General features: G+C 47.3%; 1 long non-coding RNA gene across 1 annotated transcript; it reads left to right on the forward strand.

Annotated features, from left to right (window-relative positions):
- Positions 1-1,347: 1,347 nt before the first annotated feature.
- Positions 1,348-9,933, forward strand: LOC147580496 (uncharacterized). Its single transcript, XR_015252990.1, has 3 exons — positions 1,348-1,555; positions 4,108-4,397; positions 9,585-9,933. It is a non-coding gene; the product is annotated as an uncharacterized LOC147580496 (long non-coding RNA).
- Positions 9,934-12,080: the final 2,147 nt, after the last annotated feature.

Consider the following 12,080-nt stretch of genomic DNA (forward strand, 5'->3'; position numbering starts at 1 on the left):
TCTGCTCTTTCTGCCTTGGCCTTGAGGAGCCATGAGCAGAACGGGATGATGGGAAGCGTAGGATGATCTGGGAGCCCAGACACACGTGCGGAAGTGCCCGCGCCCTTGGTGAAATGGCACCAACATCTCTGCTTTTATTTTCTTTTCTGTCCTGGAAACAAACAAACAAACAAACAAACAAAAAATATATATATATACACGACTTTTCCTTGTTCTCTGTCACAGAATAACATTCTGTAAACAAACATGAACAGACAGGCACCTTAACTTACACGGCTGATTTCACAGCTCTTGGCGGGTCTCTGACTTTTCCAACGGCTACGCGAGGTCCCCCGGGATGCTGTTGGAGGAAAGTCAAGATGTGCTGGGTCACTTGCCTCGGTGGCTCCATTAATCCCCTTCCCCTCCAGGGTCCCTCCTTCAGTACCTTCGTGTTCAAGGGTCTGCTCACCTGACATCCATCCACCCGCTTTGACCATCTTACGTTTCATTTCAAGGCCAGCCCCATCCCTACTCTTCCGAAAGGAAAACACACTCTCGCCCAAACAGATAAGCTTGTTTTATTGAGAAGTGCATACTTAGGGGATTACAGTCATCCCTTCATAACAGCTGAATGTGAGTAAGCCCTCGAATGGCCAGATAATTCTCCCGGAGATCTTATCAATGTACTTTTCGTTTTCCAAAATGGAAGCAGCTTCTCTGTTTCTGGTTTTATGTGCGTCCTGTAGAAAGTTCAAGAAAAAAAAATATATATACAGATTAAATTACAGCTATGGCAACAGATCCCCCCAGCGAAAGTCACAATTTAAAGTTGGGAATACATAAAAAAGAGGTTAGAGTGGGAGAGAACCAAACCATAAGAGACTCTTAAAAACTGAGAACAAACTGAGGGTTGACGGGGGGTGGGAGGGAGGGGGGGGGGATGGGTGATGGGTATTGAGGAGGGCACCTTTTGGGATGAGCACTGGGTGTTGTATGGAAACCAATTTGACAATAAATTTCATATATTGAAAAAAAGAAGATTTAAAAGAAAATAAAGTTGGGAATACCGTTTTCCAGATATTTCACCAAGCACATTTACATAGCACCCCGCACATTCCTTCTGTTGTGATTTTATTTAAAAAAAAAATAGCGTATTACTCATGTTAGCTAAGTTTTACTGCAGCAATAAATTAACTCTGGATTCTCAGTGGCTTAATAAAACGAAGATTTATTCCTCATGCTTTTCCAACGCAGATTGGCAGCGGCTCTGCTCTGCTCAGCCATTCTCGGAGCCAAGCTACCGGAGACTCTTGTCTTGTGACCGCACTGTCTGGACCGCGTGGCCTTCTCGGTTGCTGCGGGAAGGGGTAAAGGCACTGGACAGTCAGGCATAGGCGTTTTCCTGCCTCGGCCCAGAAATGAAACAAGTCAGTCCTGTACGTGTTTTGTTGGCCAGAACTAGTCCTATGATTCCACTTAACTTCAATGAAACTGAAAAGTATGACTTTCCACACGCCCAGAAGAGGAGGAAGGCCACATACTGGTGAATGCTGGCGATGTCCCCCACTCATGGGTTCGTACTATACGTATTAATTTATAATCTACTGTTTTCAGCCAACGGTTTGTCACGGGCATCTTTCCACGGGTCCTTGTCATTGTTAGTGACTGCACAGTATGTTATGGTGAGATTACATCAGCTCTTATTGCCATGACCCCGTATTAATGGTTGACTATTAGGTTGGTTTTAATTTTTCCCTAGTAAAAACAATGTTGGAAGGAGCATTCTTCTACAGTCTGTGTGCATTTGCTGGGTTCTGTTGCCAGGCTGAACTCTCCAAAATGAAAGTTCCTGGTCAAGAAATATGCACATTTTAAGATGATTTGCTACATCTTGACCAAGAGTTTTTCAGAAAAGATGAATCCATTAAGTCCTGAGAATAATGATCAAAGTGCTGATGTCCCCAGATTGTTTCCAGGGCTAGAGAGTAAAATTCTCTGCTAATACAATCAACCAAAATGGTATTTGATTTGAAATATGCTATTTCTTTGCTGCGAATGAGAACAACATTGTTTTCATGCATTTGTTAGGGCTTCGCGTAACTTCTTTGGTGAATTACCCCATTACCCTCTTAATCCTGTGAGTCTCTTTTTGCTTATTAATTATTGGGAGCTCTTTACATATTCATTAGATTATCAACCTTTGAGAAAATACATTGCAAATATTTTCTCAACATTTTATTTTTGTCTTGTAACTTTTTATGGTATTTAAAACTTATAAACACTTATTACACAATCTTTCTCTCCATCCCCCCGATTTGAAATGCTTCTCATCTGTACACTGGAGGTTTGCATATATTCTGGACCAAGTGTGTGTTTTCTGTTGCCAGCCTCACACTGTTGCTTTCTATTATAATGTGGTTTAAAATCGACCAGGGAACATTCCTCTTTCTTACTCTTCCTTTTCAAAAACGTCTTGACTATTCCAGTGCATTTACTCTTTCAGATCAATGGTTCTTAAAATTTCTGGTTTCAAGACTCCTTTGCATTTTTGAGCCTTCGTGAAGACTTCAAGGAAGTTTTGCTTTATGTGTGTTCTACCTACTGATATTCCCCTATTAGAAATTAATACTGAGAACTATTTGAAATATTTCGTTACCAAATCATTGAAAAATAAACGCCATGTAACTATTACATGTTAACACGAATGATACATTTTCTATAAAAAAGGGCTCCATTTTCCAAAATGAATTATTGAAAAGGAGAGAGGTATTGTTTTACATTTTTGCAAGCCTCAATCAGTCTCTCTCTCTCTCTCTCTCTCTCTCTCTCTCTCTCTTCCCTCTTTGGTGGTATAGCCCTGGTTACACAGTGGGGTCAGGGGGAAAGGGTACAGGACTCATGTGATCCACTTGGGTACCTCTTGGTGCTACCTTGACCAGTTGTGACTGTGGACAAATACGGGCAGCCACCCCGTCTGAGAAGTGTGATTATCGAGGGCTCAGACTTCTCAGGAGCAGGGGGTTGGGTCACCGCACTAGACAAGTCATGGAGACCAATGGAGGTGATATCTGAGGGCAAAGTCTTCCAAGAAGTGAGAGAACAAGTGTTAGGGCCTCGACCCCACGACCCTGGGATCATGACCTGAGCCGAAATCAACAGTCGGATGCTCAACTGAGCCACCCAGGTGCCCCTAGAATTTGTGTGTTTGTTTGTTTTTTTAAATCAAATTCTAAAAGTTAATTCTGCTGTAAATTTGGATGGAATGGACTTAACTGGGCAGAGAATTAATTACTGACTGAGGCTTTATATCTTAAATTTCTTTTATGTCCTTTAGCAAATTTTTATAATGTTTTCTATGACATGTCCTCACGTTTTGTTAAGTGTATTACGAGGTATTTTATATTTTTGTTATGTCTCAAGACTCTTCTCTCACTTTTTCAAATAAATTCTCTTTAGGTGAGCTTATCCATTGGAACAGCCTCAATTAAAAAAATATATTTATATATATGTATATGTATATTTATATTTGTGTATATATAAAAAATATATATATATATCCATATATATATATATATATATATATATATATATTTGGATGATTCCAAAACCTGTGTCTCTCTATGCCTGATCATTTCCTGAGCTTCTCACACATATATCCGACCCTCTGTTAATTTTGTTCTCATAATAAAGAATTCTAATATTACAGGAAAGAGCACATTCATCTCAGGTAAAGCAGAAGACTGACTCTGGCAAAATCCATTGGTTTTCATGAGAATGTGATTTCCACTAAGTGGTCCCCAACACGTTCTGCACCGCCTACAGGATAAAGCCAAGCTCTTTGCTGTGACCCTTGAGACCCCTTCACCTACCGGCCCCTCCCCGGCTCCTCTCCTGGACAGCCAGAGCCCAAGACATGTCAAACTTCCAGACCACGCCAGCCCGTCCTCCATGTTTTTTCTCCTCAGCTCAAATGCTGTCCAATCTTCAAATCTTTCTCAGCAACCCCCAAGCTCCAGGCAGAGTTGGTTGTCATTGTTTCTGGGTACAGGGTCCCTTGGTACGCACCTGTCAGAACAAGTATCTCACTGCGTTGCACTCAGTTTATGTGTCTGTCCATTTTTCTAGACTGCAAGCTCTTTGGGACCATGCTCATTCTTGTGATTCTCTCACTATCCCTGGTATCTGGCACACAGTGGACCCCAACTGTTGAATTGATCACTGAGTGAATGAATGAATGAATGAATGAATCAATGAAACAGCATTTGCATGCTGAACTTTCAAACTGAACCTATAGTGTGATGGGAAATATCACACACATGAATGGGAAAAAAATGGCCTCAGGCGTCCAGGTTTCATCGAACATCTCATGCAGTTTGACTTGTACTGATTACAACTTTGGAGAACGCAGAGCCAAGGTGAGCTTTAGAAAACCACGGGCCGTAACTAAGGCAGCGGATGACCTCTTTTGGGTGGGTGGGTGGCAGGTGAGCGTCCCTGTCCTCAGCCTGCTGTGCCCCAAAAAGTGCCATCACATCAGCCCAGGGACGGCGTTAGCCTTTTCAAACTTTCAACAAGGCAGCTCCCAGCGATCAGGTTTTAACAGGCGATGACTCTCTGGATGGTGTTTGTGCCGCACTGAGTGTGTTGCAGTTATGAGCTCTATAGGATCCTATAAGATCAGACCGCTGCTTGTGTTATGTTCCGATTGGAAACCCAGTCACAGGGAGGCCTTAACGTGGCTCCCCATCCTGGGAAAGACCTTCCCTTTCCCCAGGGCCATGCTCACCATGATCCTGTCCAGCTGCCTCTGCCGGGAACGTATGGCCCAGGATTTCCCCCTTCGCCTCCTGCCCCTTGACTCCTTCTGTGCTCTGGTGCTGACCCGCAATCTTTCCTGGAGTTGTAGCATATCAAGGTCAACCTCAGCTCTCCCTTGGTCAGAAGCTCCGGGCTGTTCTGCGTCCGAACTCTGGCAGCGAAGCACCATCCAGTGGGGGTTATGCTTTCAGGGGCTGGGAGGTGGCTTCAGTGGGGAAGCCCCACGGAGCCCACAGAAAAGCAAGCACGCAGAGCAGGGGGAGGAGAGGTAGACGACAGGGGCCGTGTGGGAGAAGGAGGTGCATCCAGGAACATGTGGAGTCTGGACGTTCCGGGACTGTGTTCAGAGACGGAATTTGGAAAGGGATACATTTTAGAATGCATGTTCAGGGGTTGAACTTAGGAACCCAACAAATAAAAATTAAATCGAGGGGCACCTGGGTGGCTCAGTCAGTTGGGCGTCCGACTTCGGCTCTGGTCACGATCTCACGGCTCATGGGTTCGAGCCCCGCGTCGGGCTCTGTGCCGACGGCTCAGAGCCTGGAGCCTGCTTCGGATTCTGGGTCTCCCTCTCTCTCTGTGTTCTTCCCCTGCTCACACTCTGTCTCTCAAAAATAAATAAAGATGAAAAAAAAAAACCTTAAAAAAATCAAATCGAATCTGGACAAGACACGTGGGATAACCTTAGGTAGGAAACGTAGGCCACAGAGTCGCTGGGATTTTAGGGCCCAAATTCCCGAGGTACACCTTTTTGCTCTCTCCCTCTGTCTCTTCCTTCTTTCCTTATTTACACAGCGGCTGAGGCCCGCTGTGTGCCACACGCTGGTCTGTGCAAGACGGGCCATGCAGCTCAGCACTAGTCCTGCCACCCAGGCCTGTCAAAGTGCCTGCATTTTATGTCTGTGAAGCTCCCAGACTCTCTGAGGTTGGACATTTTTTTCAGTGCCTTGGGAAAGGAAACACTTAAGGCTCGCCAACTTCTTCACCGGGTATCTGTGCAGAGCCTGAAGGTTACTGCTGTTATAGGCAGTATGGCGACCGTGGAGATGTCCCGCTTGATACTCTGTTAGTGTTTTATGACTGCTATGGCAAATTAACACAAACTTGGCAGCTTAAAGCCACACAAACTTATTATCTTACGGTTCTGAGTATCAGAAGACTAAAAAAGGTATACAGGGCTGGGTTCTTTCTGGAGGCTGTGGAAATGGAGAGAATCTATTTCCTTGTTTTTCCCAGTTTCTAGAAGCCACCTGCTTTCTTTGGCTCATGGCCCCTTCTTTCATTCCCAAGGCAGCAACATCATAGCATCCTAATCTCTCTCTCACTCTCTCTCTCTCTCTGACCTCTGCTTGCATCATCACATCCTCTCCGGCTCTGACCTTCCTGCCTCCCTCTCATAAGGACCCTTGTGATTACCCAGGACCCACTTGGACAATCCGAGATAACGTCCCCATCTCGAGATCCTTAACTTAGATTTGCGAAGTCTCTTTCAGCATGGAGGAAAGCATATTCCCTGGGGATTAGGACGTGTACAGCTGTGGGGGCAGACGGGAGAGCATTACTCCCCCCTCCAAGACAGGACCTGGCTGGGCGGAGACTTTGTTGGACCTGTATCACTGGCTCAGACTTTCCTGGCCCAGCCCCGCTTCTCTCATAGGGTGACTGTCCTGTGAAGGTGTCACTCCACCTCCCCACTAATGTCCGCTTTCTGGAAGACTGGAAATGTCACAGCTCACACAGCGTGGACGGCCCTGATGTATGAATAAGCCAACGGAAGCCCACATAGCACGCTCACATTGAAGTTTATCCTTTAATATTGTGTCATTGACGTTGGATGGGGCTGTTGTGGTCCCTCTGCGTCCCTTCGCAGATGAATCCTGGGGCGTGTCCAAAGTCTCTCAGCAGAGGAGGAAAGAATGGGGTAGGGCAACCTTCACACCATCTTTGGGGTGCAAAAAAAGGATACCATAAGAACAGAAGATCTCCACCCTTTCCTTAGTCATTATTTTTCATCTGCAAAGCTACTCAGAGGCAGCAGCCCTTACGCAGACTGGGGTTCGCAAACTATGTCTACATCCATTACTCCCTAGTTCCCCTACTCAGCCGCGTACTCTCATCCCCACTTGACTGACAAGGAAAGGGACAAGTGCACGAGTCCCAGAATTAGCGAGGGTGGAGGCAGGGGCGGGGGGCAGGCAGGCATGCCCTCGCGCGGGTCTCCGAGAGCCCGGAGAGCAGAGAGGAGAGGTCTGATCACGTACATTTCATGGAGGAGAAGCATGAGGCTCAGAGATGCTGAGGGAGCCGTCCCGGGCGCCACGGCTGAGATGCCACGCCAAGGCTGGTGTCCCTGCTGATATATGGTGCTGTCACTTGGACAGCGATGCTGCTAATTATGCACTAATAGCTAGTAGTTAATCAGGGAGAATCAGAGCGGGGGCCTGAGAGTTTGGAGAGAAATGGGAATCAGTAAAGAGTAGACCCAGTGCCTTCACTGACTTCGTTTCATGTCTATTTCCCATCCATGTGCCACTCAGCGTGTCTCATATATTTTTAATGAGAACATTCTACTAATGCCAATGGGATTGATTTTTGAGGGAGCATTAGGAGCATAAGACACGGTTGCCGTGTGTCATTGACTAAGACCAACTATCCAACCACGTCTCCTCTGACCTTGACACTGGCCAACAAAAAAGAAACAGGACCCTAGCGTGTTTGAGGAACCCGTGTCCCAGAATGGAATGTTCCTTCCGAACGGCCTCGCGTGAAGAGTGGGCCACAGAGCCAGCCTGTGTCTGGATGGAGCGAGGAGTCGGAGGGGCTGCTTAGCCCCACACACTCCCCTCTCCCCTCCGGGCTCAGCATCCTGCAAGGCTCACAGCGCACGCACAGAGCCTCTGAACGGACTCCAGCTCCGGTGATCTTTGTTCCTCAGTCTCCTTACCTGTATACTGGGTGTAATTCTCATACTTAATTCGTACGCTTCCAGTGACGATTGAGTGAGTTAGTAAATGGGAAATGCTTAGAGCACTCCCTGGCATGTAATACGAGCTATTGAAGAGCCAGCTAATAGTATTGTGATTGCTGCTGCTGTTTGTGTCACAACTAGAAGAAGGAAAACATTATCAGGTCTCCATCTAGAAGAAGGAAAACATTATCAGATCCAGCAGAAGCATCGTACGGATTCCACATGTGGTGCCTGAGGTGTGTGAGGAAGGCGTCTACTCAGATAATCTTCCGAGACGGGAGCTTATGATGAGGTGTAGAACATCTTCTTCACCAGAATTCTTTGGACCGCCCTCTGTTTGTCCAGAAGCATCAGCGATAACCTCCATCGTGAAGGGTGCCACCCAGTGGGTGCTGGTCTGTTGCCAACCGCCCTCTGTGTTTGCTGGTTCTTTTACCTCTGGGGCATTTGCACCTGTGTGGCATTGAGCAAAGCTGAGTTGTTGTGGGTGATAAACGCCCGAAGAACTTGAGGTTCCACAGACAAGAGAAAGATGGCAGTAAGGAGGTGTCACCCAGGGGGGTGAGGGTGAGGTGTCGGAAGGAACAAAAGAGCAAGGATAAAACATACAGGTAGTGGGGAGCCCAAGGAAGGCTTTGGACAGAATGCTTTCATGTCTAACGTGGGATTCGGAGTGGTTTGAAGCAGAATTTGGGACATAAACCCCCTCCTCTGTCCTTTCCGTGAAGCCACTGATACTAAAATTCATTTAGGGAAAATGCTTGCTTTTAATAGTAATCAAAGAGATGCAGGTGAAAGTAATGATCAATAATATGATCCCATGAAGGACGTAAAAGCAATGGCACGGTCGTGACGAAATAATGACTCCGACACTGCTTGTCCCAAGGTCACGGGGGCACCCCTTCGGGTAATCAGCCATCTATATCAAAGTCATATACACACGTACGTCCTTGAACTCAATTCTATTTCTGGGGTTTCGTCCCAAGGAAATCATTTAGACGAAAAAAAATTCTGAATTCTGGAAGATCTTGAATGTTAATTGCAGAATTAACTTTAATAGGGAAAAAAGAAAAAGACTAGATCTTAGGAAAACAGTTAAGTAAGGAATTTTATAACCGCTCTATGGAAGCTTAGGTGGTCATTAAAATGGTAATTTTTAAAGCAAAGTGGAAAATGCTCATGATAGGACATTAACTATGGAAAAGGCGGACACATCGTTGTATTTATACCTTAATAAGCATGCAAGCTATGTTTGTGCATAACAAGGATTAGACGGGAATACAGACAAATGAAGCTAGTTGATGTGTGGAGGGGTGGCATTGTGTGCCTGGGGGTCACGTTTTTCAGATCCTTTATTCTGGTTCAAGTTTACAGAGCCTGTGTCCCCTGTCCCCAGCAAGGGGCTGGTATAGCACAGAGGGCTCGGGCTATGGTGGGGCTCCAGAGCCAGGGTGAGGGCTGAGATCAGGCAAACATTCCTGGGACGGGATTAAGACGCTCCTTGGCCTCTGTAGCTGGGCCAGCGTGGTTGCAAGGTTGGGGGGGTGGTCAACTCTGCACCATCAGCTTTGAGAATCCAGACAAGGTGAAATACACATGACAATACTCTCAGAGGCAAAGACATGGTTGGGGCCTTTTAGAGGACACCCATCTAATGGGAAGGGCCTGAGCGGGACACAAATCAGGGAGGACTCCATGGTGCTCAGGTCTGAGTTTCCCCAGGTGGGGAAGGGTGGGGGGTGACCCCCTGCCTGGTGGAATTATGGAGGTAAAAGTCGGGTTCCCCTGGCTGCTCTCTGCGTTGTGTCTTTCCCAGGTGAATGGATCCTAGAGTTACCCATGGCGTTGCCACAAGCCCGGAGTCCCTCTACGATAGCTGCAGGTTACCGGGGAGACGGCCAGAGGTTCAAGTGGATGGTGCACTCTCCATGCAAAGGGCGGGACAGCTGACATAAAACAAGGCGGGCTCTTCTGGGACAGACACCTGGGGTCAAAGGCCACTAGGCCGAGGACTTCTAATTCCGAGGAAGAATGTCTGGGGAAAGGGGCAAAAGGGTACTCCAGAAGCAATGGGATGCCAGTGCGGTTATCTCCTCAGAGTCCTATTCAAATGTCCGGAGAGCGGTAGCTGCCATACCTCCCAAAGAGCTTCACTCTTTCCTCTCCGTTTCTTCTTCTTTTTTTAATGTTTATTTATTTCTGAGACAGAGCGGGCATGGGTGGGGGAGGGGCAGGGAGAGAGGGGCACAGAGGATCCGAAGCGGGCTCTGCGCTGACAGCAGAGAGCCCGATGTGGGGCTCGAACTCACGGACCGCTGGATCACGACCTGAGCCGAAGTCGGACGCTCAACTGAGCGCCACCCAGGCGCCCCTTTCCTCCCCTCTTCTTTCACCTCTTGGGAGGACAAAGGTTGCCCTTTAGGCCACTGGTGATCAATCAGGGGTGATTTTACCCCTAAGGGATATTTGGAAACGTCTGGAAGCATTTTTGTGTCACGACTGAAAGGGGTGCTACGGGCATCTGGGTTAGGCGGTTGCTGAACATCTTACAACGCCCAGGACAGGACCCCACAGCAGCCCAGAATGTGGGTAGTGCCCAGGATGAGAAGCTCTACTCTACACCCATCCTACTTACTGGGGTGCCCACCACTGGCCACCAGTGGCCAAGCTGGTGCCGATGATGGTGGTGGTGGTGGTGGTGAGGCTGGTGTCATCCCAGACTTTTAACGCACATGTAGTTTGCATACATTTAATTCATCAGATGCTTCCAACCCAACAAGGTGGGCAGAGGTTGTCATTCCTATTCTGGAGGTGAGACCGGGTAGGTGGACAGAGGGCAATACTTTGTCCGAGGTCGCACGGAGAGCGTCAGCATCAAGCAGAACTGGTTTCGAAGCCTTGGTGTCTCGTGCTTTCTAACTGTATCCTTTTTCCGCTGCACTGGTTGGATTCTGTGAATATAAAAAGAAGGAAAGCCTCACCACCGCTCTGAAAGCCTGAATTTGTCCCAGGCTTTACACATTAGTGCTGGAGCCAGGATTCCTCATTCCCAGACTATTATAAACAAACACACCTACAAGACACACAGAGACTTTTAGGGACTGGCGGGGTGTGTGGTCCTCCTATGACTGACACCATGGTGAAGCTGGGGATTTGGCTGCTTATCTACGTCTCCCGTGTTATCTTAGGTCAGTTAGAAAGCTACATGCCAAGAGCGACACCCGCTAACTTCTCTTTTCCTTGTGGTAGATGCTCCATAGTAACTATTGGTAACTACAAGTTTTATCGACTTTTTCCTCAGAGCTAAGTATGAATTAAGTGTAAGCTTCCTTGGTATTTTCTTTATCCCCACCCGCCTCCCCCCCCACTCCCCACCGTCCTAAAAAAGACTCGACTGAGTCCTGGGCATTTGCATGGAATTGATAGCCACAAGTTTTCACGACGCCTCACACCCTCAGTTGTGTTTTTCCTGAAAAACACTAAGCAGGATGGCCCCAGCCCTCCTTGCGCAGGTGCATCGCCCTCCCTTCCTTTAAGAGTGTCACCGACAAAGGTTGGAAACCCAACTGCTTAATAACTGGCTGGAATATAAAGTCGGCATTATAAAATTGGCAGAGCTAGAATCATCAAGAATGGCTTCCAAATAGCTGGCCCAGATGGCCAAGTTAAACCATCCAGCGTTTTAGAGCCAGCGCATAGAGGAGTCTGAGCGGGACACGGTGGTGGGAACAGGCGAAGGCTGGCTCAGTGATTCTGGGGGAGCCGTGGTGCTCGGGGTGTGGAATACTCCTCTGAGGATTGTCTAACAGTGTCTTTTTAAGAAATTGATACAGGGGAGCTTGGGTGGCTCAGTCGGTTGAACGTCCGACTCTTGGTTTCAACTCGGGTCGTGATCCTGGGGTCATGAGATAGAGCCCCATGTTGGGCTCTGTGCTGACCGTGTGGAGCCTGCTTAGGATTCTCTCTCTCTCTCTCTCTCTCTCTCTCTCTCTCTCTCTCTCCCCCTCTCCCTCTCCCTCTCTCACCCTCTCCCTTCCCCTCTCCTGCACACACAGGCATGGGCACATGCACTCTCTCTCTCTCTCTCTCTCTCCGTCTCTCAAAAATTTTAAAAATTGATCTATAACTGACATATGACATTAAGTGAGCTTAAGATATACAAAATGATGGTGCCATGTGACTGCCACTGTAATTAGGCTCCACATTCTTGCCAACACGTGTTATCTTTTGTCTTCTTGACGATAGGCATTGTACCAGGTGTGAGGTGACGTCTCATGGTGGTTTTGATTTGCATTTCCCTGATGTTCGTGAT

Source organism: Puma concolor, chromosome B3, assembly GCF_028749965.1.
Source record: "Puma concolor isolate L17-30 chromosome B3, mPumCon1.1.hap2, whole genome shotgun sequence".
NCBI classification, from domain to species: Eukaryota; Metazoa; Chordata; class Mammalia; order Carnivora; family Felidae; genus Puma; species Puma concolor.